This window comes from Macrobrachium nipponense, chromosome 44 (assembly GCF_015104395.2).
Source record: "Macrobrachium nipponense isolate FS-2020 chromosome 44, ASM1510439v2, whole genome shotgun sequence".
Taxonomy (NCBI): Eukaryota; Metazoa; Arthropoda; class Malacostraca; order Decapoda; family Palaemonidae; genus Macrobrachium; species Macrobrachium nipponense.
In genome coordinates, this window is record NC_087221.1 from 23,210,775 (window position 1) to 23,222,676 (window position 11,902).

Here is an 11,902-nt window from a genome sequence, read left to right on the forward strand (position 1 = left end):
GATGCCAACTTGAGACAACCCATCATTTTATGATTGTCTCTTGCAAACAGGAACAAGTTCTTGCTTGCTGGTACGAAGAGATACGCTTGCCTCTCTCTTAGTACTTGGCCCAGAGGTCTGACCATTGATCCTGCGGTGCACACCCCGATCAATCGGACAGAGGTTTGGATCCCTCCCTTGCTCTTACGACCAGGGAGGCACTCCAGGGTTGGACGAACACCAGTCTGTTCACCAAAAAGACTCAGATTCCTCCCACCAAGAAGTGAGTCTTCCTATTGTTAAAGGACCGAGGGTTTGTATTACGTATCGGAACAAATGACAATTTGTCGAAAATTGCATTTTTCCTAACTATACAAACCTGAGGTCCTTTACATATAGTCCCACCTCATGCCACCCCTCACTCTGCAACTTTTTGCATGGGCCTAAAGCAAAAGTGATTCTTCACCTCTCGGGCGCGCGGGCGCGCGCACGATCGGACAAGCAGTTAACTACCGTTCTCCCTTGTTCGAAGCTTACGACCGTCCCAGCTGCCGCTAGTTACCTTCCTATTGTTAAAGGACCTCAGGTTTGTATAGTTAGGAAAAATGCAATTTTTGACAAATTGTCATTTCTGTGGTCTTCAGGCATAGAGGTCTCGACTTAGCGAATGATAGAGACATTCATGATCTCATTAGATCATTTGAGACTGTGAAAGTTCTCCAACCGAAAGTACCATCGTGGAACTTAGACGTGGTACTTAAGTTTTCTCATGTCGAGTCAATTTGAACCGCTCCATTTAGCCTCGCTTAGGAATCTTACTAAGAAGACCATTTTCCTAACCGCTCTGGTGACGGCGAAGAGGGTTAGCGAAATTCAAGTCATAAGCAAGCACATTGGGTTCAAGGATCATAGTGCAGTTTGTTCCTTAAGTCCTACGTTCTTAGCAAAGAACGAGAACCCTTCCAACCCTTGGCCGAGGACGTTCGAGATCAAAGGGTTGTCGGAGCTAGTGGGACCTGAAGCTGAGAGAGTCCTGTGTCCTGTCAGGGCTCTCAAGTTTTATTTGCAGAGAACCAGAGCATGCAGAGGCTCTTCGGAGAACTTGTGGTGCTCTGTGAAAAAAACCAGATCTTCCGATGTCGAAGAACGCACTGGCGTTCTTCTTAAGAAGTACGGTTAAGGAAGCCCATGAAAAGTGTAGTGAAAGTGACATGGAGCTTCTGAAAGTGAAAGCCCACGAGTTGAGGGCTATTGCTACTTCGGTGGCTTTTCACAAAAATATGGCAATCAAAGATATTTTGGGCGCCACTTATTGGCGAAGCAATTCGGTGTTCGCTTCACACTACTGCGGGAGGAGGTGAAAGCAACATACGAAAATGTTCCTTACTCGCTCGGACCATACGTCGCTGCAGACACTGTTTTGGGGGCAGGAGGTAGCGCTCATCCTATCCTTTATTGGTTAGGGAGTGTTTAACTTGTGTTATGGTTGTGGGTTGACCGCCTGCGGCGGATCTCCCTTCCATTAGCTTAGTCTAAGTGGGATACTTTTGGTAGGCTACGCCAAGTGGTTTGGTTTTACTTCGTTGCCCTCATTTGTATGGTCAATGGTCTAGTCCACGTCGTGGTCTCGCCCCTGTTTTCAGATCATCTGGAGTGCACCAGCTTTATAGGTCTCTACCTTGCTGGCAACTCTATTAGCACAAGCAGACTTACGCGGCAGTAACCACGAAGTCAGCTATGCTAAGAGGTAAGGAACCAAGATATCAATTATCTGCATATATATGTTTCCTAAAATCTTCTATTCTGTCTACTCCCACCACCAAAGGTGGGATTCAGCTATATATATATCTGACAGGTAAGTTTCATGAACAAAATGATATTGTAATGATACAATTAAGTTTGTTCATACTTACCTGGCAGATATATATAATCAAGTACCCCACCCACCTCCCCTCAGGAGACAGTGGAAATAAAAAATTATGAATAGAAAATGGGAATGGTTCCTGATACCCGCCTCCCAGCGGCGGGAATGGGTACTAACCACCTGACTCCCACTGCGTGTGTCGTAAGTGTTTAAATTTCTGTCGGATTCGGAAAAATACATATATATATATGTATCTGCCAGGTAAGTATGAACAAACTTAATTGTATCATTACAATATCAGTTTTTGATTACATTGATTTTGTGAAGTATTTACCAAGTCTTTTTAAAAGAGATTTTCTGTATAGCATACTATAAACTTAGTTTTTAGTAGTACCACCTAACTCACAGCAGTATTAATTTATGGTAGATGGAGGGTATCTAAAAGATTTTACAATAGTTTCTCATACAAACCATCCATTATATAAGCTTTATCACAGTCAGTGATGTTCCCCAACAAACAACCACTTCCTGTGTGGTACATTTAAAATGTATAACTGTCAGTGGTGGAGATGTGAGGAAGGCGCTGCAAATATGATTGGTTAGTTTGTATTGAAAAACGTATTGTTTTCAAAACAGTTTGCTCCCTAAACCATTAATCATATTCACCCTGAATGATAATTTAGGTGGAAGGCTGAGTTGCTGAATATCACAGATTTCAAGGAGCTGATGGATCCAGAAGAACTTTGGAAACTAGCATGCCAGGGATCAAAGTTCATAATTTGAAGGAGATGGTGAATCCAAGACAACAGCACTAAGGCTTGCATATTTGAGATCTCAAAGCCAATGTATAGGCAAGTTGAATAACAACCAATACATAGGGACTGTGGATTTGAATGGTTGTGACACAAAGTTTTAATGGAGAATCAAGATATAACTTGAAAAAAAAATGATGTAGGGACTAGGGAGAAGAATTAGTACTTTTTTTTTTCAAAAGGGTCACAAAATGACATGTAGTCAGATGAGGTTATCTTTAAGCAACATTTTGAAGGTGCTTGTTTGGATGGGAGTTGTTTGTCTCCAGGTCGATAAGCAATCATCTCTGACTGGTTATCAGAAATGACTGGTTACCAAGCATATTTAGCATAGACTCCAATTCACCCTCTTGCCCAATGCTTCATCTTTTTGGCTATGTCAAAATTACTACTGATTTAGTTGTGCCTTCATATCATACAGAATAAGACATTATAACCATCATTAACTAAACATGCTTCTTCAGGATTGTGACTTTTGAGTGAGCAGTGTCCTTAAGACTCAAGTATTAGTTTTATGTATCATGACTGCTCAAGTAAAAAGACTAAACTTGTTTCTGTGACAATTCCAATTCCTGTGACTTCGACAGTCTGCATTTTGCAGACCTGTGCATGTTTAGGACATAGACTCCTGCTCACACTTCTGTCGAATGCTACCTCATTTCCAGTTCTGTCAGAATGACTACTTTTTTTTTGTTGTGCTTTTACACAAATGTAATAAGACATCAAAATTATAAGCATCATTGACCAAACATACTTCCTTAGGGATTTTGACTTTTGAGTGACCAGAGTCCAGAAGAACCAGACGCTACTTTTAATGTCACAACTACTGTGGTACTAAGACAACTTATTGTAGTGACAATTCCAATGGCATCAGCAGTGCATTTTGCAGTTCTGTACCCAAAGTCTACATTCTTGTTAACCCTTTAACGCCGAAGGGGTATAATAAAAATCGTCTCCCGTATGCCGGGGGGGTCTTGGAGTGAGCGCCGAAGTGGAAAAATTATTTTTTTCAAAAAATCACAACGCGCTTAGTTTTCAAGATTAAGAGTTCATTATTGGCTCCTTTTTTTGTCATTGCCTGAAGTTTAGTATGCAACCATCAGAAATGTAAAAAAATATCATTATCATATATAGATAATGTGATATATGATAGCGTGAAAAAATTTCATATATAATTTTATTCAAATCGCGCTGTGAGCAAAACGGTTAAAGCTAACAAGTTAATTTTTTCGTTGTATTGTAAAGTAAATTGCGATCATTTTGGTATATAACACATTGTAAAACGATCAAAGCAACACAGAGAAAATATTATCACAAAATGATGCATAAATTCATAACCCTCGGACGTAAAAAAATGTTTTATTCAAGAATTCACCATAAATCTAAATATTGTTCTAGAGACTTCCAATTTGTTTCAAAATGAAGATAAATGATTGAATATTACTATACTATAAGAGTTTTAGCTTACAATTGCAGTTTTTTACCATTTTGGATGAGTTAAAGTTGACCGAATGTCAAATTTTTTTATATATATTTTCTTTATATGCAAATATTTCAAAAATGAGAAAAGCTACAACCTTCAATTATTTTTGTTGTATTCTACATAAAATTGCGCACATTTTCATATATAAAACTCTATGAAACGCCAAATTTGAAATGGAACAAATATTACGAGAATGCGATGTACGCATTTCGGAGATTTGCAGCGGAGAATCCGTGCGTGGAGGGAAGGAAAGTTTTTTTTTAAATTCACCATAAATCTAAATATTGTGCTAGAGACTTCGAATTTGTTTCAAAATGAAGATGAAGATAAATGACTGAATATTACTAGACTGTAAGAGTTTTAGCTTACAATTGCGTTTTTCGACCATTTCGGTAGTCAAAATTGACCGAATGTGGTTTTTTTTCTATTTATCGTGATTTATATGCAAATATTTCGAAAATGAGTAAAGCTACAACCTTCAATTATTTTTTTGTTGTATTCTACATGAAATTGCGCACATTTTCATATACAAAACTTTATGTAACGGCTAATTTAAAATGGTGCAAACATTATGACAATCGGACAAAAAGATTTCTGATTTTTTTCGGAAGTTACCGCACGGACGTAAGGAAAATGTTTTTAATAAATTCACCATAAATCGAAATATTGTGCTAGAGACTTCCAATTTGTTGCAAAATAAAGGTAAATGACTGAATATTACTAAAATGTATGAGTTTTAGCTTAAAATTCCGTTTTTCGACCATTTCGGTTGAGTCAAAGTTGACCGAAGGTTGACATTTTAGCACTTATCGTTATTTATATGAAAATATTTCAAAACTGATAAAAGCTACAACCATGAATTGTTTTATTGTTGTATTCTACATGAAAATGCACACATTTCCATATATAAAACTTTATGTAACGGCTAATTTAAAATGGTGCAAACATTACGACAATTGGACGAAAAATCACCATAAATCAAAATATTGTGCTAGAGACTTCCAATTTGTTGCAAAATAAAGGCAAATGATTGAATATTACTAGAATATAGGAGTTTTAGCTTACAATTGTGTTTTTCAACCATTTCAGTAGAGTCAAAGTTGACCGAAGGTTGAAATTTTGGCACTTATTGTTATTTATATAAAAATATTTCAACACTGATGAAAGCTACAACCATGAGTTGTTTTTAATTGTATTTTACATGAAATTGCGCACATTTTCATATATAATACTCCATGTAACGGCTAATATAAAATGGTGCAAAAATTATGTCAAAGTGACAAAATCATTTCTGAGATGTGTCGCTGATGTTTTTTAGTGCGATAAGAAATAATTGTTCCGATACGTAATACAAACCATCGGTCCTTTAACAATAGGAAGTAGCTAGCGGCAGCTGGAACGGTCGTAAGCTTCGAACAAGGGGAGAACGGTAGTTAACTGCTTGTCCGACTGGGAGGTAAACAAATCACTTTTGCTTTCGGCCGCGGGTGTGAAGGACGTGTTCGTCATCGCTCTCTGCCCGCTTCATCGTCGTATGCTTTGTTTATATTGTGTTTTCTACTAATGGTTTGTTTGACTTGAAAATGAAACTGTAAGTACACTGTTTTCATTTTCATTACTTAATTATGAACCAACATGGAGCTATCGCCGTAGATGCGGCGATTTCCTCTCTTTTCATGAATTGAACCCTTGAATTATGTCTCGGTGCCGAGGGCGGGCGCGCTCGCGCCGAGTCATGTATTTTGGGCGAAAGTGTGTAATTGAAAAATGTAAGTACTCTTTTCATTATATTTTTGCCCTGTGCGTTCGTTACCGAGAGTGTGATTGCGCTCGGCACGAGCCTTTTATTTTGTATAATAGAATGCAATGAAAGTGGATTCGCAATTGCAATATTCTTTTCATTTTCATTTATTTATTTGCATGAAATTTAATTTGGATCAATTTTCGTTCTTACCCGGGAATTGATCCTTACGATTATTTTATGTGAAAGTGAAATCGCAAGTGCAGTATTCTGTTTCATTTTCTTTTATATATATATATAGCATCATATTATTTGGATCAAGTTTTTTTCCGTTCTTACCCGGGAATTGATCTTTTCCCCTTTAAGTTCTATGAAGTGAATCGCAAGGGCAGTATTCTGTTTCATTTTCATATTACTTTTCACTGCTGTGCGGGGGTAGGGGAAGCGAAGGTCTGCCAGGAAGTCGTCGGAAAGCTCTCCCGCGACTCCCTTGGTATCCGATTCTTCGTCTTCCTTCCTGCCCCCCGCTCAGCTTCTTCGTTGTATTTTGTATTTGGGGGTCTTCCTTGCGTTTCCGGGGTGGGGCATGTCTTCCCCCCGTGCGTGAGGGAACCCCTCTTACTAATCTATCTATGTTACCGCAGGTGCTACATCCGTGGGAGACGACCTTGGACTGGTATGGACCACCGCGGCGGCAGGGCGTGCCTAGCATCCACGGGCTGCTGCAGCGTCTAGCGAGGTCTGGGGCGGTCTCCACTACTACCACGGCCGCTTATGCTGCCCCCCCCTCCCCCCCTCCTGGTCTACACTCCCCATGCTGTGTCGGTGACGCCGTCTGCCGCTACTAGGGCCGCCGCCGTACCGAGGGGGTGTTGCCACCGCCGCCTGTTTTCTTCGTGTTGCCTGCCCCAGACTTCCGCTGTTCCAGCAGCTCGCCCCTGGGGGGGGGGGACCGGCCGCCAGTACCCAGGTTCCGCTGGCTGCCGATGATTCTACGAGGCGATCGCTGGGCCTGCCGTACCTGCCACTGATGTGATTCCCGCTGTTGGCTTGGCTGTCCCTTCTGGGTCTACCGCTGCCGCTGTTCCTGCCGCTCCTGGTTCCTGAGCCTGTCCATGCTGGTCCTGCCCACGGTGTGTCTTCCCCAGTCCCAGGTCCTTCCGAACAGGTGCAGTCGGGCCGTGTTGCTTCGGCAATAGCCCCGGCTCCGGCCTGGATGGAGGACCTGACGACTGTCCTGCGTGAGCTGACGAGGAAGAGGAAGAAGAGGAAGCTGTCATCTTCGTCTTCATCGTCTGCTGCTGCCTCTTCCCCTTCGACTTCTAAGGCCCATAAGCCGAAGAAGAAGAAGGCTGCCTTCCCCCCTAAGAAGTCTCCTTCGGAAACTTCTAAGGGCCCGTCCCACCCCGGTGGGACGGGGGGTCCTTCTGCTGGTCCTCTGCTCCTTCGGGAGCGGGGCCCGCTCCCCTTCCGTAAGGAAGAGATAGACGGGGAACCGAGGAGTATCGGTTAGCTCTGGTACTTCCTCGCCTGGTGCTAGCGGCGATGCCGCTACGCCAGGTTCCGGCTCGGTCTCTCGTTCGCGAGAGATCCCGAGTGTACGTTCTCCCTCGGGAGACTGTGCAGCCAAGTTTCGGCGCCAGAGTTCGCTCGGCGCCAAGACGCGGCACGGAGCAGAAGGCGGTGGAGAGACGCTCAGGTGACTCTTGCCAGGCCAGCGGCCGCTCTTGCAGCGACCAGCTGGTAACCCGGGTTTTCCCCCCTAAGAAGGCTCCTTTGGGACCTTCTAAGGGCCCGTCTCGCTCCGGCGATTCGGGGAGCTCTTCTGCTGGTCCTCCTGCCTCCCTCGGGACAAGGCCCGTCTTTTCTTCTACCAAGGAGAAGAAGACGGGGACCAGAGGAGTACCAGCTTCGGCTGGCACTTCCTCGCCTGGTTCTAGCGGTTCTGCCGCTAAACCAGGATCCGCCTCGGCTTCTCGTTAGCGAGAAGTACCGAGTGGACGGTCTCCCGCGGGAGACCGTCCAGCCAAAGTCTTGACACCTGAGCTCGCTCGCCGCCAAGACCGAAGCGCGGAGCAGAAGACTGGCGAGTGTCGTGCAGACGACTCTCGCCAGGCCAGTGGACGCTCTCGCAGCGACCAGCTGGCTGCTCGGGTTGACGTGACGGTCGCTGACCAGCCACGGGTTGAGGCGAGGAAGGGGTCTCCGCGGGTTTCGCAGACTGCTTAGAATTCTACGGAATTTCTAGCGCATTCAGAGTGTTCAAGTTTTTTACGATCTCCAAACACTTACGCGAGACCACGGTCCAAAGTGAGCGAGACGAGAATCCCCGATATGTTTACACGATAATCGGGAACCTCGCCTATGCTCGAATTCCTGGAATTTCTAGCATTGGGAAGAAGACTGCTGCTGAAAGAAACTATCTCACAGTAGGCGACCAACCTGGAATAGAGGAGATCGGACGGGAATATCGAGTTTGGCTTGAACTATCGTCTTAGTATTCTGTTCATCATTGAAGCTTTCCTTCGAGGAAGACTTCTCCTTCACTCTCTTTGATAGAGAACGAAGGTGGTCGATCTCCAATCCTTATTTTGTTTTCTTGAAGGAAAGAATTTAGGATGGAGATCGTTGTTCAGAATCCTACAAATATACTACGTATATTAACCTCGCGACATGATTCTACTAAGCAGTTGAATTGTCCGAGGGCTAGGCGCATATCCTAGTTAATCTACGGATTGCGACTTATAAGAGAAGTATTCTAATTGAACTGCAACTCGGGGTTGCCTGCAACCTCCCAGGAGTTTTCAGTTTCAATTTTATATACTTATGGTTTTGTCACGACAACACCATTTCAACTTTTATATTTACCGAAATTCGTTTCGCCTAAATATAATTGCTCGAGCATATCTTTTATGCTCGGTAGTTCTAGCCGAACGCATTCCTTCGTGGAATAATGGATTACCTGGCAACTCCCAGGATGACGAGTTCAGCGAGGAAGCTCAGGCTCAACTACTGCGTATTGAACTGCCTGAGAGCAGCTCAGTATCAGCTGGGCCTCCGGGAGAATTCACGGTCATGTATGTCTCTCTCTGCCCTGCTTTGATTGACTACCGAACCGTATCTCTGCCCAACAATCATGGACTTAGGTCTCTGATTAACGGGGATTCTCGCATAATGAAGGACCATCTACTGCTGTGACGCTAGATTCCATCGCCTTCGACATTGCGAGAATTTTCAACAGAGATATCTCTTGGACTCTTTCATCTTTCTGTTTACCGCACGGTAACAGAAGTCTGTACAAGTCTCCCGCTGCATCGCACTGCGATAATGCGAATGATTTTGCAGACATCTGAGTTTGTCTTCAAAATATCTCGTATTCGTAGGTGTACAATTGTTCATTGTTCAACCCGAATTACAAGATGTGTCAGAAGACATCGCCTACTCTCTGACCTGACAGCTCTCTACTTCCAAAATGTTCAGCCCATGAGAAGCAGTTCTTCAGGCGGCTTTCCCCTGTGTTTTCATTACTGAAGAAAACGCCCCGCTTTCATTGCAACTACGACTTCTCACCGGACAGCAATGAAATAGCGGTTAGCGTTTTCAGTCATTTGTAAGCACAGGTTATGAATCTTGAGAATCCTTCTCTCGATTCATCTGTTGAAGACGTAGGTTGCATTCAATATCTACCTTCGTCTTCAACGGTACATAGTGTTGTTTCTCCTTAGCTGAGATTCAACAACCATGAGATGCTTTTTACCTTCAGGGACCTCGGTCTCTAGAAAGGCAATTGACTTTCGCCTGTTGGGCACATGCCTTAAGAGAATCATCACCTCGCTGTCCAGCATTGGTGACAAACAAATACATTATTTGTTTGGTCTCTCGGCATAACCCTTTAAAGGCGAAGGTCACGTGACTTACTCGGATGCTTTGAAACTTGCCTCCTACCGAACGCAGTCAGTCGGCAGCTGTCAGAGTGCCCGAGTCAGTTACGAACTACGCTGTTGACTTAGTTCGGTTGTTACAAAGCAACCATTACTTCGTCTTAATAGCTTGTCACAGTACCCATACCATTGACACCCACCATGGAGTGTCGGTGTCCTATCCACTACCGAGAACTTCGCTGCATGGGGATAGGAGGATGCGAGAGACTTCGTGGCAAACGGACAGACCAGTATGGGTACTGGACATCACCGAAGTAGAGAAGAGGGATAGGTCATGCGACTATTTCCTTCTTTTCCTCTGAGGAACTGTATGACTTCTCCTGCGAAGTCAAGCATCCAGGGGATGGGGATCCGTGACGCTCGATTTTCGTACCGAACTTCGTAGGGAAGACTCAGAAACCCTTCGGTCCCTGACGATTGGTTCGAAGTCGTTCACAATCCCCTCCCTAATGGACTTCACCGCCTTCGATGCGAAGGAGATGCTGCCTTGTCCGCAAGAACTTCTCCGTGGCGCAGGTACTGAAGGCAGGGGTCTGGTCCAACCAGACCACATGCCCTTCCTTCTACCTTCGGGATATTGCCCACAGGTCCTTGGATCTTTTTCCTTGGGACCCGTGGTGGCTGCTCAACACGTTGTGTAGCGAACCCAGACCTCGCAGGATGAACAGCATCGAGTCCTGGTGTGACCGTAAGAATGGATGAGTGAATGAGTGTGTGACTGGCTCCTCTTCCCATCTTTTTCTTCCCCTCTACCTGTGGTTAGAGGGACACGGTCGTCACCCTGCTGGATAAGGACAAGATGCAGGTGAGCTACTCAACAGAGCCCATCCTATCCCTTTCACTAGGGGATAGGAGCGTATATCCACCACTTCCTCCAACAAGGGGGAGGAAGTGGATGCCAGCTTGAGACAACCCATACTTTATGTTGCCTCTTGCAAACAGGAACAAGGTTCTTGCTTGCTGGTACGAAGAGATACGCTGCCTCTCTCTTAGTACTCGGCCCAGAGGTCTGACCATTGATCCTGCGGTGCACACCCCGATCAATCGGACAGAGGCTTGGATCCCTCCTCGCTCTTACGACCAGGGAGGCATTCCAGGGATGGACGAACCACCAGTCTGTTCATCAAAAGACTCAGATTCCTCCCACCAAGAAGTGAGTCTTCCTATTGTTAAAGGACCGATGGTTTGTATTACGTATCGGAACAAATGACAATTTGTCGAAAATTGCATTTTTCCTAACTATACAAACCTGAGGTCCTTTACATATAGTCCCTCCTCATGCCACCCCTCACTCTGCGTATTTTGCATGGGCCAAAAGCAAAAGTGATTTGTTTACCTCCCAGTCGCGCGGCGCGCGACTGTCGGACAAGCAGTTAACTACCGTTCTCCCCTTGTTCGAAGCTTACGACCGTTCCAGCTGCCGCTAGCTACTTCCTATTGTTAAAGGACCTCAGGTTTGTATAGTTAGGAAAAATGCAATTTTCGACAAATTGTCATATTCGTGCTTGCGCGCCTGGGTAACGATTGTAAACAAAACAACGCCTTGATCCGTGAGCTCCCAGCATCCCCCAAGGTGCGTGATTCAAAATTTTTCGCCTGGTAGGCCTATAAGTATTTTTCCGCGATTTTTAAAAAACTTTTTTTATCGACCTATCATACGTCCAATCGGCACCCAACAGACAATTTATGGCGACGTATAATACGTCCAATCGGCGTTTAAGGGTTAAGTCTTCATGGCCTTATGAAAGGTTTGTTAGTAATCTTATGCCTTTGGGTCTTTCATTCAGAGGGCGATTTTCTTACTGATGCTGCGCTTCTTGGAATCAAGACTTCGGTTTTCTAAACCATGACTTCAAGTAAAGTGATAGGAATATGTATGATTGAGTTGGTAAAGAGTTCTCAGTATTACTTGTTGTTCTTGAGCAACTTTTGAAGGTACTTTAATGAAAAATTCACCAAAGGTTTGGGTTGCCACAAGTAATGTTGAAAACTCACAATCTTACATGTTCCCATCATTTCATTTGAAGTCATAGTTATATAAGACCTTGTTGCTCATCATCTGAGTCTTGATTCCAAGCATAG

General features: G+C 44.2%; 1 protein-coding gene across 2 annotated transcripts in view; it reads left to right on the plus strand.

Moving 5' to 3' along the window:
- LOC135204101 (bis(5'-nucleosyl)-tetraphosphatase [asymmetrical]-like) overlaps positions 1–11,902 on the plus strand; it is a 37,793-nt gene that overhangs the window by 16,750 nt on the left and 9,141 nt on the right. The window contains exon 4 of one of the 2 annotated variants that reach the window (XM_064234107.1): positions 2,527–2,759. The exons of the other annotated variant lie outside the window; for it this stretch is intronic. The gene's annotated coding sequence lies outside the window, so the exon portion shown is untranslated. Of the gene's footprint in view, positions 1–2,526; positions 2,760–11,902 lie in introns of those variants that run through there. 2 annotated transcript variants of the gene reach the window in all.